General features: G+C 45.9%; 1 protein-coding gene across 2 annotated transcripts in view; it reads right to left on the minus strand.

Annotated features, from left to right (window-relative positions):
* Positions 1-4,110, minus strand: part of KLF3 (KLF transcription factor 3) — a 33,624-nt gene extending 29,514 nt beyond the window's left edge. The window contains exon 1 of one of the 2 annotated variants that reach the window (XM_059673399.1): positions 3,776-4,110. The gene's annotated coding sequence lies outside the window, so the exon portion shown is untranslated. The remainder of the gene's footprint in view (positions 1-3,775) is intronic. The other variant, XM_059673372.1, reaches the window with a different exon arrangement.
* Between the last annotated feature and the right edge of the window lie 14,907 nt (positions 4,111-19,017).

Below are 19,017 nucleotides of genomic sequence, written 5' to 3' on the forward strand. Positions count from 1 at the left end.
AAAACTAAGAACTTTAAAAAAGAAACTTGCCAAGTTTTCTTTTTCCAACCATTTCTTTAAAACATTGTTTCTGACGAACCAAGAGAAAAATAATTTGTTCAAATAGGTTTTAAATAGTTAACCCACAACTGGCAGAATATACAAAAAAGAAAAAAAAAATGGGGTTATAAGAAAGTTGTTCTTGTAAGACAATAAAAATAAGGGGTATTGTCCTGTTTTCAAAATATAAGGTTGAAATTTTTTCCTAACTATCATTAAATTAATTTCCTATTTCCAGTTCTCCTTTTCTTTGACCTGGTTATTCTTAAAATAGTTTGGAAATCAGATGTAGAAGACAGTCAAATCTTTGTCCTTAAAAATTCTCCTAGTACTCAAGTGTTTGTCTTTAAAAAGCCATGAACCTGGATTCCCCCCCCCCCCCCCCCATATATCTTGTTTTGCTTTAATACTTTTTCTAAAGATTTGTTCCTTAACATAGGCAAGACTTTCAAGTCAGCACAGGCTGCCAAGGCTGCTTTCGTTCTCTATCCATGGCGCTTCCGATGCCTTGAGCATCCCTTGTTACAGGTGAACAAGGATGGGCCACATCTCTCAGATAAGGATAGGTCTTCTGAACTATGAGGTGGTAATCCTGACCCAGCATGGACAGCTTCAGGGCAAAATGCCTATCTCAACACAAACACCCTATGCACCTCAAAACAAGAATAAAAACCAACCAACAAAAAAACAAAACAAAATCTCCTTTAGACTTCTAGCCAATATGCACGCAAGTCTCAAGTCACAATTGGCAGTGATAAATTTAAGAAGGTAAAAGTCTTTATTCACCCACATAAACACGCTGGAGGCAAAGGGTGTATGTAAAAAGGTTAACTGACTTCTCATTATGACATAACACAGGCATCTTAAGCAATAGCAAGTGTGTAGAGACATGATAACTCCCTGGGTGGGGATAGGGAGTTTAGGGGCAGGGACCAAAGCCTGGTCTGGGCTACTGATCTACCAGAAAACAGCCTGAAACAGGAAAGAGCACACATATGCCACTTGGAATGTATGACGCAAACCCCAGCCTTGAAACAAAGAACAGGAAACAGCTCTGCTGGCTGTGCTGGAGAGAAAGCACAGAGAAACATTTAGCCGGCCCTCCCTGACCCTATATTCATGAGCAGCTGGAGTTTTTAAAGACAACAACAGGGGGGTGGAGGTGTTTGTTCTATGGGTGTGAATAATAACACCAGCTTTATACAGGGGACCTGCCCTATTTACAAATAGGAGCTTCCACATACAGTAAACATAAGTGAACATGGGATTTTATCATATTCAAGCAGCAGAGACCTTCCTAATTAACACCAGTCTCCCTACCAATTTCTTTTGTCTCCACATCCCCCATCCCAATGGCTGGTCTCTAGCCATGATCAAATTCTGGGTTAGGGTAATAATTATTATTCAGCCTCAGAGCATCAGTAGGAAAATGAAGATAAAACACCGCTGTTAAGAATTCAGATGACAATTGGGTTATACCACACAGCTGAAAAAGTGTCCTTAGCCACATAACTAAATTCTAAGGCAAAGTGTGGACAGCTAGTCACCTCACATTTTCACTGTCCTTTTCAACTGCATAATTATAAAAATATTTGCACACAGCTGCACATCTGTACGCACGTCTACAGAAATTCACCTTTTGAGGATATGATTCTGTTCCAGACACTTAATATAACCCAAAATTGTTATACAATCTGTAGAACAGAGTATCAATTTTTATAAGACAGGCCAAAATATTTCCTTTAGGTATTTTTAAGATAGTAAAATCCATTCATATTCCCTTTCCCATCATTTCTCTTTATTTTGTTAGCACTGTTTAACTCAGGTTTCCATTATCAGAGATTTAAGAATTTCTGTGTAGACATAACTCCAGGTTAAAAAAGAAAGAAAAAGGCATCACTCTCCTTATAGCAACCAGATGATTGGGTTTTAATTAGAAACTTTGCAGTGAAAAAAAAAAAAAAAAAAGCAACAACCTTTCTCCGAAGCTATGTTTTATATCTGACAAGGTTTTGCAGTCTAAGCAGCTACTTTTCTTTGTTATTGTCAAATTAGAATTTTTGTACTTGCATTCTCCTGCATGCGAGCAAATGCCCCTCACAGTGTCTCTAAATTGAACTTACTAATAGTACATCACGGTTTTTCCTTCTAATGGTTCTGCAGCAAACCCCACTGACTGTAGAAATTGAGATGTTTCTCTAGGGAGTTTAAATTAATCAAACATCTCATTTCAGGTTTCTGTTAACAGCCTAAGGTCAACTAACATGTTCCATGTTTCAAGCCGGAAGAAACTTATTCCTCCACTCTTTCTTTAAAAAAATACCCGCAAAATTTTGGATACTGTAATGCGATCAGATTGGTTCTTTTCCCTGAAAGGAAGCCTTCCCTCAGGTTAGGCAGATTATCATTCAGATGGATTTCTCTTAAAAATAAAATGCTCCTCAGATTCATTCATCAAGCACTCAAAAAAGGGACATCACAAAACTGCTCTGTGGAAAAACCTTTAATGAACAACTGCCCTATGCCTCACTTGATTTTGCTAATAATTACAGGTACAAAACCTAAATAAATAATAATTACAGACTCTTTCCCCCCCCATATACCAGACTCTTGTGAGAACATAATCAATAGATCTCTAAAGTGTCTTGGTGATCTTCGTGGAAAAATACATTGTGAGTTAGTAAAAAAAATTCAGTGCAAAATATGTTTTAGTGAAATACAAAAAAGGTGTGCAATTTCCAATTTCCGTTTAACCTGCCTTATTCAAGACAAGTCCCATTCACATGCTTTTCTCCTATGTTGTTGGGAAATTTAAAGCCAAAAAGGTCCTCCGGTTATCTGCCCAAGAGGTGGCTATGGCAATTCCAGGTATGAATTATCCGCCGTCTCCAGGAAAGCCACTGGGGATCAAGCCCTCGCTCCCAGCCCGGCTCTGGTCCCTAACTGCAGGCAGCTGCCGAGGGCGGCCGCCGCCTCCGGCCACGCTGCAATCTTTGCTCCAGGCACTGCGGCAGGTTCCCTCCGTGCCCCGAGGAGGACGCTCCTCGCCCGGCCAGCCCCCGGGGATCCGGACGCCCCGGCAGCTCCTGGGCTCCAGGACCGAGAAGGGGATGCTGCCTCCAGTCCCAATGGCCCCAAGTTTCTTCCCAGAGGGACCGGGAGGCTCTTCCAAGTTTGTTCCGGCGGGCGAGCCACCGCGCGCCCCGTCCGAGAAGGGGGGCGGCGGGGAGCGCGGGCGGAGGGCGGGGAGGGGGAGGGCGCGGGAGGGAGGTGGGGGACCCGGAGGGGGAGGAGCAGGAGCGCGGCCTCGGCGCTACCTTTCTCCAAACAACGTTGCCACACGCGGAGACCACTGAGATTTCGGGGGCTTTGCAGGGGCTCGCGGGCGGGCGGGCGGCGGCCGGGGGACCACACAGGTGAGCCCCCGCCCGCGCCCTCGCCGGGCGCCGCGCCGGGAGCTGCCGGCCTCGCTCCCCCGCGCCCCCGGATCCTCATGGTGGCTCCCCCCGATCCCACACTTTGTACCGCTCAACCCGGGGACTTCCTCCCCCTCGTCTCCCTCTCCGCCCCCACCCCTGGCCGGCTGCGAGGAGCTGTTGCACTTTCCCGAGCCCATTGGCGCCTGCACCCCCAACCCGCTCCCGGAGCACCCCATGAAAAATAGGAAACCGGACGAGCCCTCCAAGGGGGCAGCCGGAGGCGGGCGAGGAGGGAAGGTGCGGGAGATGGGACTTACTTTTCGAGGTGCAGGGCTGAGCGCTGCAGACCAGAAATCAAGGCCCGGCTCCGGGCTGCCTGCACCCCGCGAACGCAGCAATGTCAGCGCCCCGGTGCGGGCGCGTCGGCGGCGGGGTCGCAGGGGACGGGGACGGCGCGCGTGCGGCGGCGCTGCTCGGCTCGCGGGCACTCGCTGCGCTCCGGCTCGGGCCCGGTCCGCGCGGCTCCGCTCCCGGCTCCCCTCTGGCTCCTGGCACCGACTCCGGGCAGTCACATGACGCCGGCGCCGCTCGCTCTGCGAGCCTCCCGGGGCTGGCGGGGTAAGTAGAGGCTGGGACCTGGGGTGGGAGGGTCAGGGAGGGGAGAGGAGCCGCCGCGGCCGCCCGGGCTGGGCGGGTCCCCACCCACTTGGGTGGAGGCAGCCGCCGGAGGGGTCGACCGAGTCACTCGCGCAAACACGCACCCCGCCCTGCGCCCTTCCCCCGCCGCCCCCGCCTCCCGCGCCGCCTCCGCCCCGCCCCGCCCAGTCACCCGGGGACGGCCTGACAGACACTCATTATTCCCCGGAGCCGGGCGCCGCCCCGCCGGCCCAACCTGTCCCGCGAGGCGCGGCGCGGCCGTGGGGCTGGGCGGGCGCGGCGCGGCCCCCACCCCGCAGCCCCCGCCCTCCGGCCCCCGCCCGGTCCGGCGCGCCCGGCCCCGCGCCCCCTCCCTGCGCCCTCCGCCCGGGAGCCCGCGCCCCGCCCGCCTGGACCCGCCGCGCCGCCGCCCGAGCCCGGGGGGAAGGAAGGGCGGCGGTGCCCGCTCCGGGCGTCACCGGGCTGCAGCCCGCTGCGCCGCTTCCAAAACACACAGCCGGGCTCGCGGGCGGGCGAGCTGAGGCGGGGGGCCGGGCCGGCCGAGGCCATCCATCCAGCAGCCGGCCCCGGCGGGAAGGGCGGCCCCGGGCGCGGCGGGAAGGGCTGGGCCCCCGCGGCCGGGCGGTCCCTCCTGGGCCGAGTGCTTCCAAGTCTCTTAAAGAAAAAGCAGAAAGGGCACCGGTGGACATGGAGCGGGGGGACCGGGGCCGCAGCGCACAGGAGGAGGGGCGGGGAAAGGGAGGGCGTTGGGGTGCCTGCAGCCCTAACGTGGCCCCGAGCTCCCAAGGTCATTCCCCATCCTCCTAGCGCGCCCTTTCTTTGTGCCCGGGGCGCGGGGTCCCCCTCGTCGCCCACCCCACAGATGGGCGGCCCGGGGGGCGCACCCCGCCTCCCAGGACTTTTCTTTGAAGGCCCGTTGACCCCGAAGCAAACTTCCCACGGGCCTGGCCTGGCACTGGAGCGCAAGGAGAGCAGCAGCGGCGGCATTTGCTCGGCCCGGCCTGCCTGAAAACTTGGCAAACTTCGCTCCAGGCGCTCCCGCCCCCGCGGGAGAACTCGGGCCCGCGGAGGGCTCTGCCCCCGCAACCTTTCATTGCACGTCGCCGCCATGGGTCCCAGCCCAAGTGTGTGTACCCCGTGGCCGCCCCTGCTCCGGGTGGCGGAAGCGCGCGCTCTGTCCAAGCCAGGCCATAGGGAGGACTTTGGATAGCATGGTACCCGAGTTCAGTGCTTTTGGAGTTTTGGGATGTGTGTGTGTGTGTGTGTGTGTGTGTGTTTTAAAACAGTATTAGTGTAATAAAGAATTAAATAAAAAAGAACAAAGGACAAATTGGTTCAATTGTTTTAGTCCTGTGTAATGTTTAAAAAACGCCCTCCTTCAGTCTACGGCTTGTTATTGCTTCAAGATGTTTTTAAGGCCCTTTAAGTTCACCAGTCTCACTTTGATGCCTCATCCAGGCATGGTACTACTTAAAACGTGGAGATAGAGATATTCTGAGCCTCGTCATTTAGCTATACAGTAATATAAAATTAGTACCGGTAACCTCAAGTAGTAAAATTACAAATTGTAAAGAAATGCACGTAAAAGCCCACATGGAGAGCACCCAGAACTGACACTGATTCATGTGCCATCCTGCTGTCTCACAAGATTAATCTTTAAAATGTAAAGAGATGAGAGGTTTTTTTTTTTTTTTAAACGAATAAGAGACAAATGCAAGAAAGAAAAGTTGAATTTGTGTCAATTATTAATTGCAAGTTACTGATCACTGACATCATTAAATATCTGATTGGATGCCTGAGATTTGTATTAGCTGAAAAACTTTATTAGTGATGACTGATGGGATTGTTTTGCATTTCCGTGCCTGGGCTCATGGTCAGGGCTCAAAAAATAGAGGCTTCACCCAAGGGACAGAGTGATGAAAGCCTAAAGCACAAAAACCATGTTTTTTAATTGTTCATGTGGGTGTGGACCCAGAGTGGAAGCGTGAAATAGGTCTATCTGAGAAAAGTGGGACTGGCTTTGACATGCAGGGTGGGGGAGGGCGGAGAAGAGTCATCCAAAGGGTTAATTAGTGAACACATGGTGTTCAGTGCCCTGTGGGAGGCAGCTCAAACACATCTTGTGCAAAAAAAAAAAAAAAAAAAAAAAAAAAAGAATCGATCCAGGGAAGGACATTACCATCCCCCAGGTGCCCAAACCAGAACTGCCTGAAGTCCTCCTGGGCTCCTCCCCTCCGAGCCAGTCACAGCCCAGTTATTCACTGAATCCTGGACCTCCCCAGTCCCTACCCACTCCTTGGCTACTGTCCTGGGCCAGCCTATTGCCATAGTGTCGTGCAGGTCATTCTGTTTGTAGCGTGGCTGAACTGTGAGAAAGGGAACAAAGGAATAAGAATGCCTTTTCTAAAATGCAGCCTAAACATGTCAATCCCTTCAGTGACTTCCCTCCAGATCAAATCCAAGAGTTCACCACTGTGTAGGCCTGGCCTCCACCTGTCATTATAGTGTCCCCTCTCCCTGTTCTCCCCTCCCATTCTTCTTCAGCAACACTGTACCTTCCATTCCTTTTACCAACTCTTTCTCCCTTTGCACACGCTCCTTTTTCCTCGTGGGCTAGCCTCCTCTCCTTCTCCCCCAACTCCTGACCTCTACTCTCATTTCCCTTTAAATATTCACCCTTTAAATACTATCTTCAGTGACCTTTTCAACAAAATGTATCTTCTCTCACTACCATCCTTCACCCCGCCTTGCCTTCGGGAGAGTGGAGGCTCTGCTTGGGACTCTGACAGATCCCATGCCTCAACACTTGCAATATCTTTTCTTTTTTTTGCAATTGGCTGTAACTCTATGGCACTGGAATAGAAACTCTATGAGGACATGGACCTGGTCTTTTTAGCAAAATTGTATTCCCATGGCCCAGATGGTCAATGAATATTTGTAAAATAAATAAATGTGAGCTGTGAATTGAGAAGAAGTCATTCACAGCTCAAAAGAGGAGAGTAGGCCTCAGGGTGGCAAGTGGCCATGAACTGTGACTTTAAATGGTGAAGAGGAGGGGAGAGGGAAACATGGTAAATGTTTTCAAGCAGTAGAATGCTATGGTAAAAGTGGTCTGTAGGTCTTCTTTCTATCCCTGACACTAGCACGGTACCTGGCACTTGCGTAGGTGTTCAGTAAATTCTGGATAAATGAAATATCTCAAGCTTGTTTTACTCCTTTCTTTGAGGACAGGAGGCCAGTCTGGTTTAGGTTTGGGAATACCCCTGCCTGGCCCCAGCATCATTGCTCCCAAACAATCTTTGCAATCCCAGTGTCTTTGCCCTGACTGGTTAGAGGGTAGATATGCGACCTACTTCTGGCCAGTGAGATATGAAGGGAAGTGTGCTGGGACTTATCTATATATATGAAAGCCTAATATGCTAAGTGTCCGACCGAGCGGTCGATGTGCACTGACCACCAGGGGGCAGATGCTCCAACTGGTAGGTTAGCTTGCTGCTGGCTTCTGACCAATTGGGACTGGACGAGATGGGGTTGGACATGCCCTGGAGCCCTCTGGCGGTCCCTCCCCGGCTACCAGCCCCGATTGGCCCCGATTGGGACTAGGCAAGATGGCCCTGATCAGCCCCTATCACCGGCCAGGCAGAGGGACCCCATCTGTGCATGAATTTCATGCACCGGGCCTCTAGTGGGAAGTATTTTTCTTCCTGATAAAAGGAAACTCTTACAAGGGTAAACCCCCAGACCTGCTTTGGAAGTTATGTGATCACATTGTATGCGGGAAACGTGTTTACACGTTTTACGTATTTATACGTTCTACCAGTGTAGTAGAGCGCGGGACACGTATTAATACATTTTTTATAGACTAGCGGTAGAATGCGGGTAACGTATAAATACGTAAACTAAAGTTATCGTAATTTTACTGAACGTAGCCATTTGCGCAAAAAATTAGCAAAAATGGCCCGCGCCACCTGTTAGCGCGCGATAAAAACTACCCGCAAACAATGTGTGATGCTTGAAGCTATGGCAGCCATCTATTTTTAAAATTGATTTTTAGATAGAGAGGGAAAGAGAGAGAAATATCAACGTGAGAGGAAACATCCATCAGCTGCCTGCATGAGACCAGGGATCGAGTCTCAAATCTGGGCATGTGCCCTCACCAGAATTGAACCAACAACCTTTCAGTGTATGGGACAATGCCCAACTAACTGAGCCACACTGGCCAGAGCTATAGCATCCATCCAAGAGAGGAAAGCAAGGTTTCAGATTTCCATATGGATAGGTCTTTTTTCATCATTAGTTTTCCATTCATCTATTACCTCTTTAGGGATGACTTCCTTGAGCATGGGATTTAAAATATCCCTCCCCATGCAGTGCCCTCCCTTGGCAGTCCCCACATCTGCCTTGCTTCAACAGTATTTAGACAGAGCAGACCCAGGGACATGCCTTCTTCCAGCCTCCCACCACCTTCCAACTTCTTTTGCAGTCACCACCTTCAGAACCATCTCAGCCATCCTCAGCCTCCAAGATCAGCCAACACTGATTTTTTAGTTTAATTCCTTATTGCTGAGCAACCGTGAGTTCCCAAATTCATCGGAATTATTCCATTGAGGTGGAGACTGCCATCAACTGCCTAGTCAAGCTGCATTTGAGGGGTTCCTACACCCACCTCTCTCTGGGCTTCTATTTCCTCTACCACTGTGACCCGGGAGGGTGTGGGCCACTTCTTCCTAGGGTTGGCCGAGGAGAAGTATGAGGGCATTGAGTCTCTCTCTGTCTTTTTTTTTTTTTAAATATATTTTATTGATTTTTTACAGAGAGGACGGGAGAGAGATAGAGAGTTAGAAACATCGATGAGAGAGAAACATCGATCAGCTGCCTCCTGCACATCTCCTACTGGGGATGTGCCCGCAACCCAGGTACATGCCCTTGACCGGAATCGAACCTGGGACCTTTCAGTCCGCAGGCCGATGCTCTATCCACTGAGCCAAACCGGTTTCGGCCTGTCTTTTTTTTTTTTTTTTTAAATCCTTATCTTAGGACATGCTTATTGACTTTTAGAGAGAGGGGAAATGGGAGAGAGAGAGAGAGAGAGAGAGAGAGAGAGAGAGAGAGAGAGAGAAGACAGAAACATCAATCAGTTGCCTCCCATATGCACCCCAACCTGGTGTACAGGACCATGCTCCAATCAACTGAGCCACCCTGGCTAGGGCAAGCCTCACTTAAAGATGCAAGACCAACTTGGCTGCTGCACCCTCTTCCAGGACATGCAAAAGACTTCCTGAGATGAGTGGTGTGAATAAAATTCAGGATGATGGTTTGCAAATATTTTCTCCCATTCTGTAGGTTGCCCTTTCATTTTGATGATTGTTTATTTTCCTGCTCAGAAGCTTTTTAATTTGATGTAGTCCCACTTGTTGATTTTTGTTTTTGTTGCTTGTGCTTTTGGTGCCATATCCAAAAAATTGTTATTAAGACCAACGTCAAGGAGCTTTTTCCCTATGTTTTCTTCCAGTAGTTTTACAGTTTCAGGTCTTATATTTAAATCTTTAATCCATTTCAAGTTAATTTTTGTGAGTGCTATAAAATAGGGGTCCAATTTCATTATTTTGCATATGAGTATCCAGTTTTCCTAACACTATTTTAAAAAAATTTAATACACACACACACACACACACACACACACACACACACACACACTAGTGGCCCGGTGCATGAAATTTGTGCACATTAAAAGGGAATTAATTAGAGGAAATATTTTAATATTGCTATTTGCCCTTTCTTTATAATAGAAGTGTCAGAGATGAAAGAATATTAGTAAAATGTACATGAAAATCTTCCTCCTGTCAGAGTCTGGGGCACACTGCAGGACCCAGAGTCAAGTCCCCTCCCACCCACATGCACCTCGAAATCGCACGAGACCCAGACCTGGCTGGCCCCACCCCCATTGGGTGAGATCCAGACCCGGTTGGCCCCACCCCTGTCAAGCCCTGCCAGGTGTGGGGGGGTGCAGCTTCAGGGCCCCCATCAAGCCCTGCCGGGTGGGGGGGCACAGCCTCAGGTCCCCCGGCACACCCTCAGGTCCCTGGCCTGGTGCCAGGGTGGAGGGTGCAGCCTGAGGTCCCCTGGCCCGGCATCGGGACAGGGGGTGCGGCCTGAGGTCCCCGTGTCAAGCACCGCCGGGCAAGGGGCACAGCTTGAGGTCCCCCGTCAAGCCCCCTGGGCGGGGGATGTGGCCTCAGGTCCCCTGTCAAGCCCTGCCAGGCAGGAGGTATGGCCTGAGGTCCCCCTTCAAGCCCCGCTGGGCAGGGGGGCACAGCCTCAGGTCTCCCGTCCTGGCCCGGCACCAAACAACCTCAGGTCCCTGCTGATCGCTCCTTACAGCTTGTTATGGGAACCCCATCTCCGCTGTGGACACAGCCATCTTGTGTTACGGGAACCCTCTTGTGATGGTATGATGGAGTGAGGATCATTTTGCATGTTACCTCTTTTTTTGTATAGGATTTTATTGATTTCAGAGAGGAAGGGAGAGGGAGAGAGAGATACAAACATCAATGATAAGAATCATTGATCAGCTGCCTCCTGCACACCCCACACTGGGGATCAAGCCTGCAATTTGGGCATGTACCCTTACTGGGAATCGAACCATGAACTCCTGGTTCATAGGTTGATGCTCAACCATTGTGTCACGCCGGCCGGGCTCTAATACTATTTTTATTAAATAAACTATCCTTTCCCCACCTGGTATTCATTGCTTTGTTAAATCAAATATTAGTTGACCATGTATGTGTGGGTTTATTTCTGAGCTTTCAATTCTGTTCCATTGTTTTATGTGTCTGTTTTACACCAATACCATACTGTTTTGCTACAGCTTTGTAATATAGTTTGAAATCAGGAACTTTGATGCCTCCAACTTAGTTCTTTTTCAGAATTGCAAAGCCATATATTTTGTAATAAAAATAGAAATGCTAGACTAAGTGCCTTCCAGCTTGGAAACATTACAAAGGGTTCAGAGATCCTCCTTAACATTTCTACATATTTCCACAAATAACCCTTCATCCATCCATCCATCCATACAATTTAGGATTGCCAGGTAATATTAAGGTTGAGTTAGGTGACCAAGAGTTATAATAAAGGTCAAACTGGACACATGATCTCCCCCCCTCCCTGCCCCCCTTGAAGAGCTCTTAGCATTTCTAGTGCAGATGAGCAATTACAATTGTCTTGGATTATGTCTGATAGAACAATGCTATGGAAGGACAGGGGCACAAAAATAGTTGAAATGTTGGATCTTGGATTTAAGTTGCAGAGCTGAAACAGGAGACTCAAGACTTTAGCCAGGAACTGTGAACTGGACATTTCAAATAGGTTGAAGAGCTGGCATGTTGGGAATAATGTCGTAAATCACCTTGAAGGTTAGGAGGTAAATAGTCAGAGAGTGGGGATATGTGAGTTTAACATTTAAAGGTGATGTGGTCCTGGGAATAGCATGGCTCAGGGTGTGCCTGTGGGAGTGGGAAACTAGAGGGGGGTGGAGAATATCCTCGAAGGTGAGGAGATGAAGGAAAAGAATGACTAGAGTATTCAACATGGTTCCACATGGATCCTGAAATTACTCAGAACTGTGGCCAGACTTGGGATGAAGATTAGGCCCTCAGGCCACATCTTCATTTCATGAGAGAAAGTCTCCAAGGAACTGCTGAATGATAACAAGCAGGAGAGAATGGTTGGATATAGCTTCCTTTTTCTGTAGTTAAATCTGCTTTCCTTGAATCATAATTATTCAAGTTAAAAATAATCACTCATAATTGGTTGTTTATTGGTTATTTTATATTGATTTCAGAGAGGAAGGGCGAGGGAGAGAGAGAAACATCAATGTAATTTTGTTTTATTACATTATAATTTTATTTATTACATCAGTACTTTTTATTGCAAATATACTATTTCTGCTTCATTGAGAGTTCAAATTAGCTTTTGCGGACTTGTCAGGAATCTTAAACATTATAATATTATTTCAAAGGGAAATGAATTATAATTTTTAAATCAATGACCTATACATATAACGATGTAGAATGCAATTCATTTCTAAGTTGAGGACTACCTAGATTTCTCCTGTGCTGGAAGGCAGAGTAGAGAATGGGAAACGCACCAAGTAAGATAAACTACTTCCCATTTTTCAGTTTGTTTTGGAATGAAGCTGATTCTTCATGTTTCCGACCCGCTCCTCTCTGTTACAGAAACATTATTGGGCACTTAAATCCTAGATTTAAGTTAGTTCAGTAGGTATTGATTAAACATGTCCCATGGGCCTAGGGTGGGTGTAGGAGTGCAAGGAATATATATTATAGGAACCTTGCATGAAAAGAATTTAAGATAATATACACTATATTATAATTGCTTCATTAATTATTACACAATGAAGAATATAATGAGTAAAATTTAGAAAATTGGAAGTCAAAGGGATTAAAAAGGTAAATTGATTCATTTGAAAACTATGGGTATTCCTGTGCAGTTTGGTCCTTGTCTTTAAGGAGCTACTGTCTTGCAAAAGAAATCACATTAGGTCAGGAAATACCCTAAAATCTTAAAAGAGGAGGTCAAATCAGCGCTAGAACTTCACTGTTAGAGGGAGAGGGGCTCTACACCACATCTTCGGGTCTGGAAAGGGCCTGGGGCATGAGCCTCGCAGGAGTGGTGTGAGGTGAGGTAGGGAAGGTTGCTGATGAGTTGCAAATTTTTTCAGCAGATGTTGGGAAACCATGTTAGGTTTCTGCACAAGTAAGTTGCACGGGAGCAGATGGAATGACATGAAATATAACTCTAATATAAAGTTTCAGCAGTGCGATACAGGAGGCCGTAACTATTGTGCATGTAAATACATATGTAGAAGTATATATACATACACTGTCTCTCGCTCTCGCTCTACACACACACACACACACACACACACACACACACACACGCACGCACACACTTCACGTACTCCCTCTCAGTAACTGAGCCAGCAGAGAGATAGTGTGTGTGACTTATGAAGAGCTTCCCTCCGTGTCAGGGAGCAGTGGCATAGGCTTCCCTGGTACTTGCCTGGGAAGAGGACTTCAGCCTTTCATTCCTCAGCGTCGCTACCTGTCAAGCCAGTCCACACTCACAAATGCTTTAGAAATTTTGCTAATATGCTTTTGGGGTGGTGGTGGGGGGGCATATGGTTGGATCACATGGACAGTGCAGAGTTCTTCATCACTCTTGTAATTCAAAAAGATTTCCTAACAGTAGACACTATTAAAATCACAAGAATGGTTGTATCGAAGTGAGAGGAGTGAGGGGGATATTTTTTCTTTGCCTTTCGTTGGCTTCTGTTTTTGTTCTTTTTCTTTTTTTCTTTAAGGAGCGTATATTACTTTTGTAATAAGAAGGAAGTGTGCTTTTAAAAACAGCTAAGAGAGAAAGGCACACACTGTGGATCATTAAATGTGGGACCTCAAGCACAATTTTGCAAGGGGGCCTCTTTTGAAAGCAGCCAGGACTGAGAGCCTAGATCTCTGCTTGTGAGTTTTGAAGGGGGTGGGGGCATGAGGGAGGGATCCTAGGAGGGGGCGGGGGTGGGAGAGGGTGAACATCCTCCTTTATTGACTCTGGCTTTTTAACTGCTGCTTGAGTGGCTGGACCTGTGCAGGTTCTTGGAACAGGAATTCTTCCTCAAAATAATACGTTTTTGTTTTAAAAACCAGTCCAAGGAGGAAAAGGTTAAAACACACACACACAACAGAAGGACCAGCAAACTGGACTGACTAGAGCTGAAGTTCCTATTTCTCAAGAGATAGAAACAGACTTCCTGGAGCACAAGGTCCGCTCACCCTCTCCCCGTGGTCTCTGGCAGGATCTGTTGATAGGACGGGGACAGAGGCGTCAGCACTTGATGTGGACGGACGTGAACATAATGGGAGGTTACCTTAGCCTCCTAAAGGCACCCGTAATACTGGGGGGGTCCAACATCCCAGCTGGTGGGGTGCCAGCTTCTCTCACATTTCTTTCTAAGCTACCTTTGTTTGTCTGTTATTGTTCTTAAAGTTTTCTGGGTAACTATAAGCAACAGACCTTGTTAGTTCCTCTTGAGATTGCCCACTACTCCCCACCCTTATTTCTCACCTCCCAGCATCCTGTTTGTCTCCCTGACTCTGTCCCCCGCCCCATCCCCACCCCCACTCAGCTACTAGTTCTTTTAGCCATGTTTTTCTTCCCTCAGGTTGTTAATTTTAAATTTCTATTTTTTATAAGTGTTCTCACACCAAAGGAGGCATGCCACGTATTCAGTGTTTTTTTGCATTGATTTGTGCTTTATGCTGTTGTAAAACCTCCAAATTATGTCTCCATGTATATTCCAATGTTTGCCCCCCACCTCCCTTTCCTTTTTCTTTCTTTCTATTTATTGAGGAAGGGGAAGAAAGTGGAGAGGGAGAGGGATTGGGAGTGGGTGAGGGAGATGGAGAGGGAGGGGAAAGGGAAGAGGAGGGGAAAGGGAGGAGGAGGGGGGAGGAAGGGGAAGGAGAAGGAGAGGGAGAGGGAGAGGGAGAGGGAGGGGGAAAGGGAAGAGGAGTGGGGGAAGGAGGAGGAGGGGGGAGGCAGGGGGAAGGAAAAAGAGAGGGAGAGGGAGAGGAGAGGGACAGGGACAGGGACAGGGACAGGGAGGCTTCTTGCTCCTTACCAAGGATTGAACCCAAAACCTTGGCCTAGTGAGTAGAAGCAGGACCATCCCTTCCCTTTTCTTGAGCACACTGTATTTCCAGGAGCTGGTAAAAGAAAATATGGGGAACTCTGGACTATGCACAGGACTGTTTTGGTGATTTGTGCCTATTTAACGTTACTCTGTTATCAAAATCTACAATGTACACTGTGTTTGTGCTCACATCAGTAATAATATTTACCTCATTAAACTTCATTTTTATTTTTTTAAAATTTATCTTTATTGTTGAAAGTATTACAGATGTTCCCCTCTTTCCCCCATTGACCCCCTCCACCCTGCTCCCACCCCCTCCCGAGGCTTTCATGGCACTGTTGTCCATGTCCATGGGTCATGTATATATACATGTAAGTTCTTTGGTTAATTTCTTCCCGTCCCCCCACTCCCCCGGAAATACATCAGTCTGTTGCATACTTCTGGTTCTATTAGTTTAATGAATTTTAAAGAATACTTTAACCTGTCAATAATTTTATGCAAACTATTCAGACTTACATTTCAATTTTATTAATTATTGTTGCAAACGGATCTATTAGTTATTAAGCATTGTGGAATCTCTTGAGTTTAAGAGATTTAACCTTGTAAGTTTTGCAGGTTTGTGAGAAATATTTTTTAAAACCTTAGAACACCATAATAAAAGAAATCATTAGTTCTACTGAATACGTAATTCTACCTAGTGGTCACAGTATCTTCACAGGAGAGAAAATTCATTTTCTGAAAGAAGGAGGGAAACACTTTCAGAATTCATTGAACACAACCTTAGCTACACAGTCATTCATCTAATCAGTTTCCTTTTCTGTGCAGAAGAAAAATGAAGATTCAGAAGAAGCAGAATCCTAAACTCGTTTTCTTTTACTACTTCGTGGATGTCTGAGAAGTAAAATTTCTCTCCTTTTCCATGTTTGTTTGTTTGGCAAAATTTTCAAATGCAATTCATTTTCACTTGGTGCTGAGAAGATTTGGGTTCCCAAGATTCAGGAAGAGAGAAGAAAGGTCCTTTTAAAAATTTGTTACTGAATTTATTGGGTGATATTGGTTAATAAAATCACATAGGTGTACAATTCAATATTGTATTGTGTGTTCACCACCCAAGTCAAGTCTCCTTCTTAACCCTCACTTATCCACCCCTTAACCCTCATCTAATTCCCTCCACCCCCTTTCTCTTTGGCAATCACCATCCTGTGGTCTGTGCCTATGATTTTTTGTTTGTTTGTTTTTCCTCAAGCCCTTATTACCATGTCCGGGAGAGAAACTTGCTTTCCCTCACCAGATATCAATATCTCAAGGTTCCCTGTTCTGTCGCATTTGGAAGTACCTTTCCGAAGTCCAGTCCTGAGACCTTTGTAGTATGATTAGGTGGTAGTGCTGTCCAAGGGGTAGTGTTGTCTGGATGACAAAATTTGTCACATTTCTTAATATATTTCCCTTTACTTTATTCTGTACTTGAAGCAAAAGTACATTTCTTTTTTTTTTTTAAATCCAGTTAATTTAATCTAGACCAGTTGGTACAGATGACCTGACAAAGATGCATTGTCTAATTTCAGACACCGTGATAGCTGTCAGATGCCCTCCCTAATAATGCTGTTGATTATGTTACCTCAGTTCTAGATAACCATCTTTCTATTCCACAGTCTTTAGAAACTAGGGAAGGAAGGCAAAGTTTGTTTAGCACTTTACAGAAAACCTCTCCTGTATCGTTGTTGTTGTTTTTAAAGTGTATAATTCAAATGTTCTAATGTTCTTTTTGAATCTAAAAAAGAAACCTTCCAAAAAATTTAAAATTTGTTTTTATACACTAGAGTTAGCTCGCTTCTCAGCCCCCAGTACAGTTCATATTTCTAGTTAGCTCGAACTCCAGTAGTTGTTTGTAAGCTCTTTGGGCGTTACCTTTTTATAGTTCCTGTTACAACTCTTTAGACATAATAGACGGTTCTATATTATCCCAACAACTAATTTCCTTGGCCATATAAATGACTTTTTTTCATTTGATTTTATGTATGAAAAGATACCTGTACTCTGACTTATGTAGTATTGATTTGTATTTTTATATTTCATACTTTATTGGATATTACTTGCTTTAGTATCTCTGAGCCATATGCCTGAAAATATAAGCTTTACTAAAAAGAGTGTTATTAGAGTCTAATTTCCCAAGGAAAATATTATAATTAAATGTTACGTTTAAAATATTATAATTAAAGTTTCCATTAGAAATGTCCTCTTACATACATAAAAATGGAAAGTTAGACTGGCGATTAATTGAGGAATGCTTACTAAAATAGTCAAAGGTGGTTACACCCATGATTATGTGTGAGGTTAGGAACCTCCCTCTCCAATTACCTTAACATTATTTTTTGGGTCCAATTAGATGAAAAGCATAACAAGTAGGGTTTTTGAAGGTCATTGAAGACAAGTGGTCAGAGTGCAACTTGAGGAATATCACACTCATTTTTCCTAAAGGCTTTGCATTAAATCAAGAGAAAAGACTTGTCCTTACACTGGTTCATACCGCATGGCAAAGGAATCAGAAAAATCACTGACAATAAAAAAGTAATTAATTCTATACAGTATTATTATTTTTTTAAACCTATGATTGCATAAACACGCTCTAGCTGTTTGCCGAAGCCCAAGGAGGCGGAGATCAAACCTGTTTCTGAATCCTGCTGCTGATTTGGCTATCTGAGGTAAGTGGCTATTTGATCAAAAAACAGCCAGAAGAAAGAATAGTAAGAATTCTTGGAAAGGAAACTCCTAGCATTAATCAAATAGGCATTATTTAAAAAATAGGGCATGATGTATTTTATTAGGCTGATGTTAATGGTAGTGCTATACCTTTTGGATGCTATAGCACACTGCTAACTACATTAGTTATAATTCTCCATTTCCCACTCTTCATAGGACTTGTGCCTAAGTTGTTAAAGAGATGCAGATTAGCCAATACCTTCTCTAGCTCTTTGTACTGTCAGGGCTGGGGTTGGATGTGAGTGCTGACTATACTGTTTTCCCATGTATCTATATATATAAAAGCCAAGGGACTGGAACGATGGAACAACCAGAATGACCAGTTGCTATGACGCGCACTGTGGCGGCCAGCCAGCCCAATCGGTGCCCTGATCAGCACCCCGCCCCTCCTGTGGCCCCTTCCCATGGCCAGCCTGGCCCCCGATCGGTTTCCTCCACTCCAATTGGGGGTGGGGCCAGCCGGCCAACTGCCCATGGCCCCTCCCCCTGGCCGACCCTGGCCGGCCGGCCCCCACCCATGCACAAATTCATGCACCAGGCCTCTAATCTATAATAATAAAAGTGTAATATGCTAATTAGACCAGACATCCTTCTGGACAACCTTCTGGACGAAGCCGGGCCTGCGAGGGAAGCCCGAGTCCCGGGTCCCAGGTGCCAGAGGGAAGCTGGTGCCGGCAGCTGGGGGAAGAAAGGCCTACTCTTGCATGAATTTCGTGCATCAGGCCTCTAGTATATATATAAAAGGCAAAGTGACCGACTGTCCATCCATCCAACCATCCGGCAGGGAAATATGACGTGCACTGACAATTTAAAAATAAACGACTCATGCAAGCATGATACATATAGAGCTCTCACCGGCACCAATCGTACACATGTTTTCAATCTGTCATTGTCAATCAGAAATTTGGTTGTTTTGTTGACATTCTGAAGCTGAAAGAAAGCAGTGTTGTCAACAGAATATGTCTGAAGACCAACTATTGGCACAACGTACCATTTGAGTGATGATTCCATTGATTCAAGGGATGATGCCAAAAAGGAAAAATTTCCCATTGAATTTCTTAATAGTAATTCTCCTTTGGGAATGCCATGTCATAAATTAAAATTGAAAGTAGGTGCAATCATCATGCTACTGAGAAATCTTAATAGTAAATGAGGTCTTTGTAATGGTACTAGATTTATTATCAAAAGATTACAACTTATCATAATCAAAGCTGAGGTATTAACATTTTACTAATTTTATTTCATCTCTGACACTTCGATTATAGAGAAAGTGCGAATAGCGATATTAAAATATTTCTTCTAATTAATTTCCTTTCAATGTGCATGAATCTGTGCACAGCGCCACAGGTTGATTAATAAATAATAACAACATGATATAAAAACAACAAAAGCATATGAAAACAGCATTGATAAAAACAATGACTGATAAGT

Source organism: Myotis daubentonii, chromosome 1 (genome assembly GCF_963259705.1).
Source record: "Myotis daubentonii chromosome 1, mMyoDau2.1, whole genome shotgun sequence".
NCBI lineage: Eukaryota > Metazoa > Chordata > Mammalia > Chiroptera > Vespertilionidae > Myotis > Myotis daubentonii.